The sequence below is a fragment of the Sarcophilus harrisii genome, chromosome 2 (assembly GCF_902635505.1).
Source record: "Sarcophilus harrisii chromosome 2, mSarHar1.11, whole genome shotgun sequence".
In the NCBI taxonomy this organism is placed as follows: Eukaryota; Metazoa; Chordata; class Mammalia; order Dasyuromorphia; family Dasyuridae; genus Sarcophilus; species Sarcophilus harrisii.
Window position 1 is genome coordinate 648145792 of NC_045427.1, and position 12544 is coordinate 648158335.

General features: G+C 36.5%; 1 protein-coding gene across 2 annotated transcripts in view; it reads left to right on the plus strand.

Annotated features, from left to right (window-relative positions):
• The window catches only part of PCDH15 (protocadherin related 15), a 2067151-nt gene that overhangs the window by 1469515 nt on the left and 585092 nt on the right, over positions 1-12544 (plus strand). The window lies entirely within an intron of this gene.

Here is a 12544-nt window from a genome sequence, read left to right on the forward strand (position 1 = left end):
TGGGAAGTCTTATATTTTTGGGGTAGTCATCCATTTCACTTAGGTTATCAAATTTTTAAAAAAGTTGAAACAAAATAACTCCTTATTATTTCTCTAATTTCCTCTTCATTGGTTGGAAAGTTCTCCCTTTTTTTTTAAAAGACTACTAATTTGATTTTCCTCTCTTTTCTAATCAGATTTCAAAGGCTTATCTATTTTATTGGCTTTTTCATAGAACCAACTCTTAGGTTTTATTAATTGTTCAATAGTTTTTTTACTTTCAATATTTTAATTTCTCCTTTTACTTTCAAAATTTCCAATTTAATATTTGATTGGGGGTTTTTAATTTGGTCTTTTTTTTTTTTTAGTTGCAAGCCCAATTCATTAATCTTTTCTTTCTTTTTATTCAAATGGCCTCTAAGGATGCAAAATTCCCTTTATTACCCCTTTGGCTTCATCCCCAAAATTTTGGTATGATGTCTCATCATTGTCATTATCTTAATTGAAATTATTAATTGTATCTCTAAATTTTGCTTCACCCAATCATTCTTTAAGATGGGTTTTTAGTTTCCAATACTTTTGGTCTATTTCCCCTAACTTTTTGTTGAATGTAGTTTTTTTGCATCTGATCCTGAAAAAGGGTTTACTATTTCTGCTTTCTTGCATTTAATTTGGGTCTTTAATTTCCTAATATATGGTCAATTTTGAATAGGTTCCATGAACTGCTGGAAAATATTTCCTTTCTATCTCCAATTTCAATTTTTCTTTCCAAAGATCCAACATACCTAATTTTTCTAATAATTTCTATTTACTTCTTTTTTCTTTCTTATTTGTTTTTGTGGTTTGATTTGTCTAATTCTGAGGTGCAGGTTGAGATCTCCCTCTTTACAGTTTTGTTGTCTATTTCTTCTTGCAACTCTTTAACTTCCCCTTTAGGAAGTTGGATGCCATTCCACCTTGGTGCATATTTTTAATATTGATATTGCTTCGTTTTATCTTTCCCTTTGGCAGGATGTGGTTCCTTCCTTATCTCTTTTAATTAGATCCAATTTTTCTTTCTTGATCCAAGATGGGATGGCTATCCCTCTTTTTGACCACCTGAAGCATAATAGATTTTGCTCCAGCCTTTTTACCTTTCTTATAATATTATCTCCCTGGCCAAAATGTGTTTCTTTAAACAACATATTTTAGGGTTCTGACTTTTGATCCAGTCTGCTATCTGCCTCCTCTTTATGGGGAGTTCATCCCATTCACATTTACGGTTGGGAATTATAAATTGTATTTCCTCCATCCCTAATTAACCCAATTTGCTTTACTTTTCTTTTTCCCAACCCTCTTTCCCCCCCTTTTTAAAACCCTTTTCCCTCTTGTTCCCGATGCTTACCCTCTTTATAAATCCTCCCTCCCCCTTTGGGTCTTTTTCCCTTCCTTCCCTTTTCTCTTTTTCTTTTCCTTTTCCTCTCCCCCGTTTTAATGAAGGCAGGGAGAGAATTTTTCTCTAAAACAAATTAATTATTTTTCTTTGAACCCAACTCTGATGAGGGTAAGATTCACCTTGTTCCTCCCCCTCTCTAAATTTCCCTCAGATATGATATTTCCTTTGCCTCTTTGTGGGATGTGGTTTCCCTTTTTTTTCCCTCCTTCCCACCTTATTCTGCCATCATCCCTTTTCCATATCTCTTCCCCTTTTTTTTATTTATATCCAATTTTCAAATTATACATGTATTCTTTTTGTAAATCCACAACCAAATACAATTCTCAAAGGGTTATTTTTACCTTTTCCCATCTCTTGGTTCTATTCTTGGAATCAAATTTTTTTGTTTAGTTCTGGTTTTTTTCTTCAGAAACAAATGGAATTTCATTTTGTTTCATTAAATATCCATCTTTTCCCCGGAAGAAAATGCTCAACAGCTGGGTGGTTTTTTTGGCTGCATCCCAATTCTTTGTGCCTTTTGAATATCCATATTCCAGGTCCTTTTTCCTTTAAAATGTAGAGGCAGCCAGATCGGGGGTCCTTTTCAACCTTTCTTTTTAAATGTTTTTTTGCTGCTTGAAATTTTTTCCAAATCGTAGTTCGTTTGGCCCAATATTCCTTGGGGTTTTTATTTTAGGGTTTCTTTCAGAAATTGTTCGATGAATTCTTTCAATCCTTTTTTACCTTCTGATTCTATTACATTGGAAGCAGGTTTCCTCTTTGGTGTTTCTTTAAAATAGTATCTAGGCTCTTTTTTATTAATTTCAGAAAATTAATAATCCTAGTTAACCCTCCTAGATCTGTTTTTCCAACTCTGTCATTTTTGCAAGTAGATAATTCATGGTTTTTCCAGTTTTTCATTTTTTTGTTTTGTGGTGTTCCTTGCTTTGTCTCAATGAATCATTAGTTTCTATTTGTTCAGTTCTTTTTTAAAGGTTATTTTTCATTGGCTTTTTTACTTCTTTCTGTATTAATGTCAATTGGGTTTTAAATTATTGTTTTGGTCTGGGAATTTTTTCCATTTCACTAATTTTTTTTAGTAATTTTTTCTTTTTCAATTCCGGTCCTCTTTTTGGTTCTTTTGTCTTTTTTCCAATTCATAAATCATACTTTCTTGCAGGTTCTTTATTTTTTTCATTTTTTTTTTCCCTGCACTTCCGGGGAATTTTTTTAACTTTTCAATTCGTACGGGAAGGTTGTTGCTCTCTTGTGGCTTCTTTCCTTTCCCCATTTTTATTTCTAACTCTCTTTTGAGACTTTTTAATGGTCTCTTCTTGAGGAGCATCATTATAAGGAGGAAATCTGGTGCATTTTCTGTTTAAGGGTCTCTTGGGTTTGCTTACCTGCTCTTTTGCGTTCTTTTCATCTTTTTATTCATGTTTTAAAGCCTTTGGGGTATATCTCCTAGGCAAGGGGGTTTTGGCCCTCTCCAGAGGGGAGATGTAAACCAATTTCCGGCTCTGAGGGTATGGGGATTCTCTGGGTGAGGTTTTCCCTTCCCCCCAATAGGAATGGAATGGCCGCCGGAGCTCTGGGAGGGGTTGGATTGGGCTGTGATGGTTAGCGGTTGCCCTCAGCTAGGACTAAGGGGTGAAAGTGTCCTTGCCCCAGGCGAACCTCTTGTGGGACTGTAGGTTTGGCAGTGACCGCGGAACGGGCCCGCAGCCTGCCCGGCTTCTCTGCCCTAATTAAAATCGGCCCTGTAAAAACCCTATTGGTTTAAGCCGAGCCCCTCCACTTGTGGGCCAGGAGGGGAGGCTAACCCGGGCGTCCCTCCTTGAAAGGTTCCACAACTACCCAAGGAAGAAAAGCCCAAGACTTGCCTTGGGGGCTTGTGTGGATCAGGTTGCTTTCCTTTCGGTTTGAGGCTCTTAAGAACTTTTCTCTCCCAGTCTGGGTTATCCCCCTGGGGGAACCAAACCTTTTTTGGGGGGGTTTTCTTCGGCCAGTGAGTTTGTTCTACTTCTTATCTTTATGGGAATTGTTGGCAGTCAAGTTTTTTTGGGGCTCGATATAATATTGATAAAGAGGTTAAAGAAAGGCTTAGAAGTCGCGTGTGTCTTCTCAGATCATGGCTGGCCCTTATTTTCTTACTTTTCTACTTTCTTTCTTGGGAATCCTTTTCTAAAATCATTTTATTGGCTTTTTTAATTAGTTTCCTTAATTTTGATTCAATAGAAATTCCTTGAGGCTACTCTGGTACTCTTATTCTGTATTTCATTCAGGGAAACAGGTTTCCAAATTCATCTCCCTAGGACTTCATCCAAGAGAACTATTTTCTCTTTTACTTAGTTATTTTGTTTCTTTGTTTACTCATTTAGTAATTTTATTTCACATTGTAAATTTACCTCTTCATCTTTCTTACTTAAAAAATTATTGTTTCCCTTTTTTTCTCCTTTCAATTCTCTACAGTTGCTTTTCTATCTCCCTTTCCAGATGATTTCCAATTTAAGAGCTTACAAATTAGGCCCCATGGTCTTTTTTTTTATAACTATATTTATTTTTTTAAAATAACTTTTTATTGACAGAATCAATGCCAGGGTAATTTTAGAACATTTTCCCTTGCACTCACTTCTGTTCTGATTTTTCCCTTCCCTCCCTCCACCACCTCCCCCCTCTCCCCCGTTCCCCTTCCATGCCCTCCCCAAGATGGCAAGCAGTCCTATACATGTTAAATAGGTCACAGTATATCCTAGATACAATATATGTGTGCAGAACCGAATAAGTTTTTTTTAAATATTTGTTATAAAGAAAACTATCTCATTGGTTTTAATAAACATGCTTCAGTTTATTTTGACAATTTCAAAAAAAAAAAGCTTACAAAAATAGAAAGTAATTTACATTATCACATTCCTTTACATGTACTAAAAGTCACCCTTAAGAATTATCATCATTGACAGCTCTTTACTGATCACTAATGGGACAGATAATAAATGATCCAGGACTACTGTCTTTATCAAGAATGACAAAAGAGAAGTAAGGGCAGAGAGGCCCTTCAAAAGCTATGTTTGAGATAATGTGGATAAGGCTTCTGTTTCTGACATCATAAAATGCGATATATTTATTTTCATAGTCAAGAAAAATTCCTACTTTCAACACAGGCTTCTTCGTCTGAAAGCTATTATATGAATTTAACAGAAAGCACCTCTTTCCACATGGGTAGCTTGTTAGGGTAATTACATGCTCAGATGAGGACAGATTTCCCTCTCTCCTGACTGGTCTTCACACTTTTTAAATTCCCATTCTGCCTTATCTTTCACCTCAACCTCCCAATAATGTTTTCCTGAGGTAAAAATCTGGGACCCCAAAACAGCAAGAACATAGTTATCTTTATCTTTGTTGTCAGGCTGGTCCTGATAGACACTTCCATACTGGACCCTCTTCAAATCTTCAGAAAGGGTGAGATGAGGATTGGCTGATTCAGGATCAAAAGTTATGTCAATATGGAACTTCAGGAGCACTTCTCTCAAGCATGTGATGGAGCAGGTGCCCAAGGAAGGTGAAACAAGCTTTGGTTCTTGAAGTAGAAGCTCCTCATTCCTTTCCAAAATGCCTTTCATTTCCCGGAGCATTTCCAAAGGCGCCTTGTCCAAATTCTCCTCTACTTCTGACATCATTTGTTTCAGAGCCCGGATCTGTTGGGTCAGCTCGTCCATTTTCTCCTCTATTTGGTCCATGCCTTCTCTGGATTCCTGGTGTATCCTTTCCAAGTGATCATACTCTTCATCCCATAAGAACTGGTGAATTTTTTCATATTCAAACATTACTGAATGTTTCAGCTTCTGTTCATTCTCCTTACAGAGTACCTTTCTCTTTCTTGTTTTTTCCAACATAATTTCCAACTCCTCCTCCTTTTCTCCCAAGACAGCCTTTGTCTCCTGGAGCTCATCCCTGCACTTCTCAGCAACGGTTTCCCAAGGAAGGATGTTGTGAGCCTTGTGCTCTGGGGCTGCTGAGCAAGAATCCCGGGTAACCCTTTGAATTCCTCACAGAAGCCCTTGTTTATTTGTCACAGGGTGGGTGGGCTCACCTCTCGCAAAAAGGTCCGGGACTTTTGAATGAGGACGGCTCTGCAGGTGGTTGTTGGGCACCAAGTTTGTATCCCATGACTCCTCTGACTTGGGAGGGACCAGTGGCTCTCCCTGCTTGGGAGGGCCTCTCCTGCAAAAAATGGCCCCATTTCCTGTTTGGGTCAGTGGTAGGCCAGGCAGACAAAACAAGTGGATTCCCGGATGTTCAATTAATTCATTGCATCCATATTTCTTCCCCTTGGATGTCTTGGGATCTAGGGAAGGCTCAGCTCAAACTCGGCTCCTGGCATCAAAAGGTAAAACCCTGGTTTTTGGGTCTTTTTATACCCCTTCCTCTGGCGGCACCTCCCTTTACTCCTTCCTGGGGTGAAAAGTCCTTTTTGAAGGCCTGGGTTAAAACTAGAGGCTGAGTTCTCACCTTCCTTCTAATTATAGAAAACTTCATTTCCTCTTAACACCTTGTACTCTCCAAATTGGGCCATTTAACAAAACCTCATCTCATTTCTAAGTCTCAGGACCTTCACATTTTCTATATTCTGATGTTCTGAAAGAAAAACTGGTCAAGGAAAGCCCCAAAGCATAATCTCTGCCCTAAAATTGCCTCTTTCCATAACCAACACATGTATTGAGTTTTCTCACTGAATCATTAGTTCACTGGTAGAGATATCTTTTTCTTAATATGAAGATTTTTTTTTAAAGTGAAACTTATTACTCTTAGATATTCCACTCAGAAAGGATAAGATTAGCTCTTTCCTTTTCCTACCACAAAAGATTGGAGTGCTGACTCTATGGTGTCTGTAGAAGGCCGAAATTTTGGAGAAGGAGTTAACACCTTAAAGTAAGGTGTTAACTCAGTGGGAATGCTGAAATTGTGGTTCTCTAGTTCACATATATACTTAGTACTTAACATAGTGATGTAATAGTTCTCTGAATTCACATGTATTCAGTATGAAGTGTACTTGAAACAAGGTGTTAACTCAGTGGAATTGATGAAATGTTGGTTCTCTTAGCATGGTGATATAATAGTTCTCTGCGTTCACACATATTCAGTATGCTGCAATGGACGGGAAGATAGACATTCTATCTTTTTTTTTTTTTTAGAAGATAAAATTTTATTAAAGTAAATGTTAGTCTTGCAATCAGTTTTAAAAAATTAACTGTAGAAAGATAAGTTGAGGATGATATGTAGGTACCATATAAGATCATCCATTCTGAGATGAAAAACACTTTAGAGGCCATTTAGGCTAATTCCTTTATTATATATATATATATGTATATATATACTATAGACATTCTATCTTTGATTATGCTCCTGGGTGCTCTCCTACCTTCATTATTTCTCCACCTAAAGACCAAGACCCATCCAAAGGACCTCCAGAAATCTAGCCCAAACATTACATTTATTGTTAAGGTAGAGCCTCCATAACTGTGGATCTCAACATCTGAGGGAGTTGCAGGGCAGCCTTTGCTGACACAGATGTTGCAGACATGGAATGAGATAATTTGGAGGCAGAGGGAATAGGAGGGAGGTCAGACAATAAAATGGCCTCTGTCAGAGAGGTCAGAGAACAGCAATAACCTCTCAGTCTCCTTGTATCATTCTCTCACAAGAGGAGATCCATTTGAGATTATAAAGAAATTGGAAGAGCATAGGATAGTTTACATCTCAGACCTGTGGAAGAGGAAGGAATTTATGACCGAAGAATAATTAGAGATCATTATTGATCACAAAATAGAAAAATTTGATTATATCAAATTAAAAAGCCTTAGTACAAACAAAACTAATGCGGACAAGATTAGAAGGGAAGCAATAAACTGGAAAAACATTTTCACAGTCAAAGGTTCTGATAAAGGTCTCATCTCCAAAATATATAGAGAATTGCCTCTAATTTATAAGAAATCAAGCCATTCTCCAATTGACAAATGGTCAAATGATATGAACAGACAATTCTCCGATGAAGAAATTGAAACTATTTCTAGCCATATGAAAAGATGCTCCAAGTCATTATTAATCAGAGAAATGCAAATTAAGACAACTCTAAGATACCACAACACACTTATCAAACTAGCTAGAAGGACAGGGAATGATAATGTGGAATGTTGGAGGGGATGTGGGAAAAATGGGACACTGATACATTTTTATTGAAATTGGGAATACATCCAACCATGCTGGAGAGCAATTTGGAACTATGCTCAAAAACCTATCAAACTGTGCATACCCTTTGACCCAGCAGGGTTAGTACTGGGCTTATATCCCAAAGAGATGTTTAAGAAGGGAAAGGGGCCTGTATGTGCAAGAACATTTGTGGCAGCCCTGTTTGTAGTGGACAGAAACTGGAAACTATGTGGATGTCCATCAATTGGAGAATGGCTGAATAAATTGTGGTATATAAATATTATGGAATATTGTTCTGTAAGAAATGACCAGCAGGATGATTTCAGAAAGGCCTGAAGAGACTTACATGAACTGATGCTGAGTGAAATGACCAGGGCCAGTAGAGCATTATATACTTCCACAAAAATACTATATGATGACCAATTGTGATGGACGTGGACATCCTCAGCAAGGAGATGAACCAAATCAGTTCCAATGGAGCAGTAATGAACTGAACCAGCTACACCCAGGGAAAGAAGTCTGGGAGATGATTATGAACCACTACATAGAATTCCCAATCCCTCTAATTTTGTCTGCCTGAATTTTTTATTTCATTCAAGGCTAATTGTACACTATTTCAAAGTCCAACTCTTTTTGTACCACCAAAATAAATGTTTGAACATGTATACATATGTTGTATTTAACTTTAACATATGTAACATGAATTAGTCCACCTGACATCTGGGGGAGGGAGTGGGGGCAAGGAGGAAAAAGTTGGAACAAAAAGATTTTCAACTGTCAATGCTGGAAACTTACCTATTCATATATTTATAAATAAAAAGTTACAATTAAACAAAAAAAGAGAGAGGAGATCTAGTCTGGTTTGGACCTCTAGCAGTCACTGTCAGGTGGCTCCAGTGCATTCTAGCAGGTGTCTTTTTTTTTTTTTTTTTTTTTTACATTTTTCCCTTTTCAGGCCCTCTTTTTACTCCTTTCTCAAAACAAAGGAGAAGATTTAGGAAACATCTGATGGTTCCATCTCTGACTACTTGTGCCAGTGAAAGAGCATGGCAGTGAACCCAATGTGTATGGCAATTGATTCATGAACATCAAAAATTTTTAATGAGATTGTTGAAGGATTTCAAAACCTGAAGGGATCATTGGATTCCCCCAAAAGTAATGGACAATAGATTGGTTTTTGTATTACCTCTTGGCTACTAAGGGGAAATGTATATTATTTTTTCCCTCCTTCCTGGGATGCAAAGTCTTTTATAATACCATACTGATTCATGTTGTGAGGGATGTAGAAGACCCTTACCCAAAATGACTACTCAGAGATCACTCAGTAGAAGGCAGAAAAGTGGTTTATTGAAAACATCCAGAGGATGAGCCAGCCAATTGTGACATTAGAAAGAGAAAACTCACAGTAGGATGGCTAAAGAAGTAGTAGAGATACATAGCTTTTATACAAGTAATTACATCACAAGTAAGAGAGCATTGAGAAGGGGAAGGGGAGGCATCTAATTGGTTGTTGCTATCTGGGGAGATTGGAATGGAAGGTTTCTGTTTCCCTGAAATCTCTTGATTTCAGGGAAACACAAAGTCAGGCCTTCAGGCTTAATCAAGGAGATAGTGGTCCATCTAATCGACTAAATATCGATAAATGTCAAATACCAATAAATGTCATCAGCTCGGGTTAGGTAGATATGTTTCTAGCTGGCCAAGGGTCAAGTAGATATGAGCCTGCACATATTATACAGGTCATAGGGGAAACAGAAATAATAAAATACAGAAAAAGAATTCATACATTCCTGTAAGTTCTTCACCTTATCTATTCACCACAACTCCCCCCTTCTAATATGTAAATGATTTTTATCACATTTCTATGAAGAACTTACACACTGTTCAAAATCAGCTAACATATCTATACATTGTTTATGAAGTTCACAATCAAGATCATCCCTCTCTAATACATTCCAGCCTTTTCTCTGAAGAATCATCATTTGAATAGCATCTCCTGTATGCAATATTTTGATAGGGACCATTGAACTATTCTGGTTACTAATGTAATTATACAGGGTAGACATAGTAGCAACAGGATAATACCACTGATTGCAATAAGTTCATACCATAAAAATTGCTTCCACCAACTATCTTAGAAACAGTTATCACAGAAGAGATTGGCATTGGCAAACAGAAAAATACAAAGATAAATAAACAAAGATGATAATCTAGGGAAATTAAGGCACAACAGTACACACTCTCCTGAATATTTGAATTATTGAATTACCTCCCCTAGATACCTAGGAGGTCTCGGCACCATAATTTTGGCCAACCCAATGTGAGGCAAACAAATCAAAATGAAACTAGAAAATGGTTTAATCGAGAAAATCTTGTGGAAAGTCAGGAGAGCATCCTGAATGTTAAAGAATTGTCCATTAAGAATTTTATTAATTCAACACCTATTTAGTTTACCACATAGCTATATATCTGGGGCAAATCATTTAATCTCTTTAAAACTTGATTGGCCTCTTCTTTAAAATAAGGCAATTAAACTATATGGACTAAATTAATCTATGAATCATTTTAAACATACTATATTATTTCTTAATTTTTATTTTTTTTTAAATAAAATTACATAACATCAGTTAAAATTCCTAAGAAGATTAAAAAAAAAAAGTGAACAGTGTCTAAAGTAGGGCAAGCAGGATGATGAAAGGTCCTGAGACCATAAAACAAGAAGGTTGAAGGAGCTAGAGATATTTAGTCTGGAGAAGAGAATAAACAAGACAGCTATGAAAGCTATCAGATAATAGAAGAGAATTAGAAGCAATAACAATCATTAAGAAGATTTTGACTTAAAAGCAGGGAAAAAAACTTCCTAACTATAGAGGGCCAGAACTCTGGAAAAGTATACTTGAAACAAGGGGTTAACTCAGTGGAATTGACAAAATGATGGTTTTCTAGTTCACATATATACTTAGGACTTAATATCGTAAATGGAGATACCCCGCATCTATCTTTCTGTCATTTTTCTGTCTATCTGCATCTGTGTCTCTATCTCTCTTTGTCTCTCTCTTTATCTCTTACTAGTGGAAACGTGTTCAAGGATTCAGTGGCACATGACTTGAAGGTCATTCATAATGATAAAAATGATATCTCCTTGAATCTAAAAGTCACATCCTAGTGCTGTTGTTTTTTTTTTTTTTTTCACCTTTCCCCTTTAAGCAACTCTTTTTACTCCTTAAGGTGAGAACTCCTACAACCCAGTCATCTTCAAGGGAACAGAATTTTTAGCATTTTCCATTTTCAGAATTACTGACTCAAGATTCACAAATGGTGTTCACACCAAAGCAAATTGAATCAGAGTTGTCTAGTCCATCAAATCAGTAGAGATTAGATAGAAATAATAGGATTCTTTAATTGGAGATAGTAAACAACATCAACATAGTCTTTAGAATGTCTTCTTTGGTATGGTAGCTGTGAGAAGAGGTAGAGCAAGGTCTACAGGGGTAAAACAAATATATAAAAAGGAAAGATCAAAGCACATTTGAGTAAATATCAAATATAATTTCTTACTTTCTACTTCTTTCTTGAGATCCTATTTACTAAAATCATTCATAATACCTTCATTTCAATAGATTTCCTATATTTCATTCATAATACCTTCATTTCAATAGATTTCCTATATTTCCTGATTCAATAGAAATTCCTTGAGGCTATTCTGGTACTCTTATTCTGTATTTCATTCAGGGAAACAGGTTTCCAAATTCATCTCCTTAGGACTTCATCCAAGAGAACTATTTTCTCTTTTACTTAGTTATTTTGTTTCTTTGTTTGCTCATTTAGTAATTTATTTCACATTGTAAATTTACCTCTTCATACTTCTGTACTTGAAAATTATTGTTTCCCTTTTTTTCTCCTTTCAATTCTCTACAGTTGCTTTTCTATCTCGCTTTCCAGATGATTTCCAATTTAAGAGCTTGCAAATTAGGCCCCACGGTCTTTTTATTTTTGTAACTATATTTATTTTAAAATAACTTTTTATTGACAGAATCAATGCCAGGGTAATTTTAGAACATTATCCCTTGCACTCACTTCTGTTCTGATTTTTTCCCCTCCCTCCCTCCACCACCTCCCCCTTCTCCCCTGTTCCCCTTCCATGCTCTCCCCAAGATCGCAAGCAGTCCTATACCTGTTAAAATAGGTCACAGTATATCCTAGATACAATATATGTGCGCAGAACCGCATAGTTTTCTGTTCTGATTTTTCCCCTCCCTCCCTCCACCACCTCCCCCCTCTCCCCCGTTCCCCTTCCATGCCCTCCTCAAGATGGCAAACAGTCCTATACATGTTAAAATAGGTCACAGTATATCCTAGATACAATATATGTGCGCAGAACCGAATAGTTTTCTTTATAACAAATATTAAAAAAAAAACTTATCTCATTGGTTTTAATAAACATGCTTCACTTCATTTTGACAATTTAAAAAAAAAAAAGCTTACAAAAATAGAAAGTAATTTACATTATCACATTCCCTTACATGTACTAAAAGTCACCCTTAAGAATTATCATCATTGACAGCTCTTTACTGATCACTAATGGGACAGATAATAAATGATCCAGGACTACTGTCTTTATCAAGAATGACAAAAGAGAAGTAAGGGCAGAGAGGCCCTTCAAAAGCTATGTTTGAGATAATGTGGATAAGGCTTCTGTTTCTGACATCATAAAATGCTATATATTTATTTTCATATTCAAGAAAAATTCCTACTTTCAACACAGGCTTCTTCGTCTGAAAGCTATTATATGAATTTAACAGAAAGCAACTCTTTCCACATGGGTAGCTTGTTAGGGTAATTACATGCTCAGATGAGGACAGATTTCCCTCTCTCCTGACTGAATCTTCACAGACACCCAATTCCCATTCTGCCTTATGTTTCACCTCAACCTCCCAATAATGT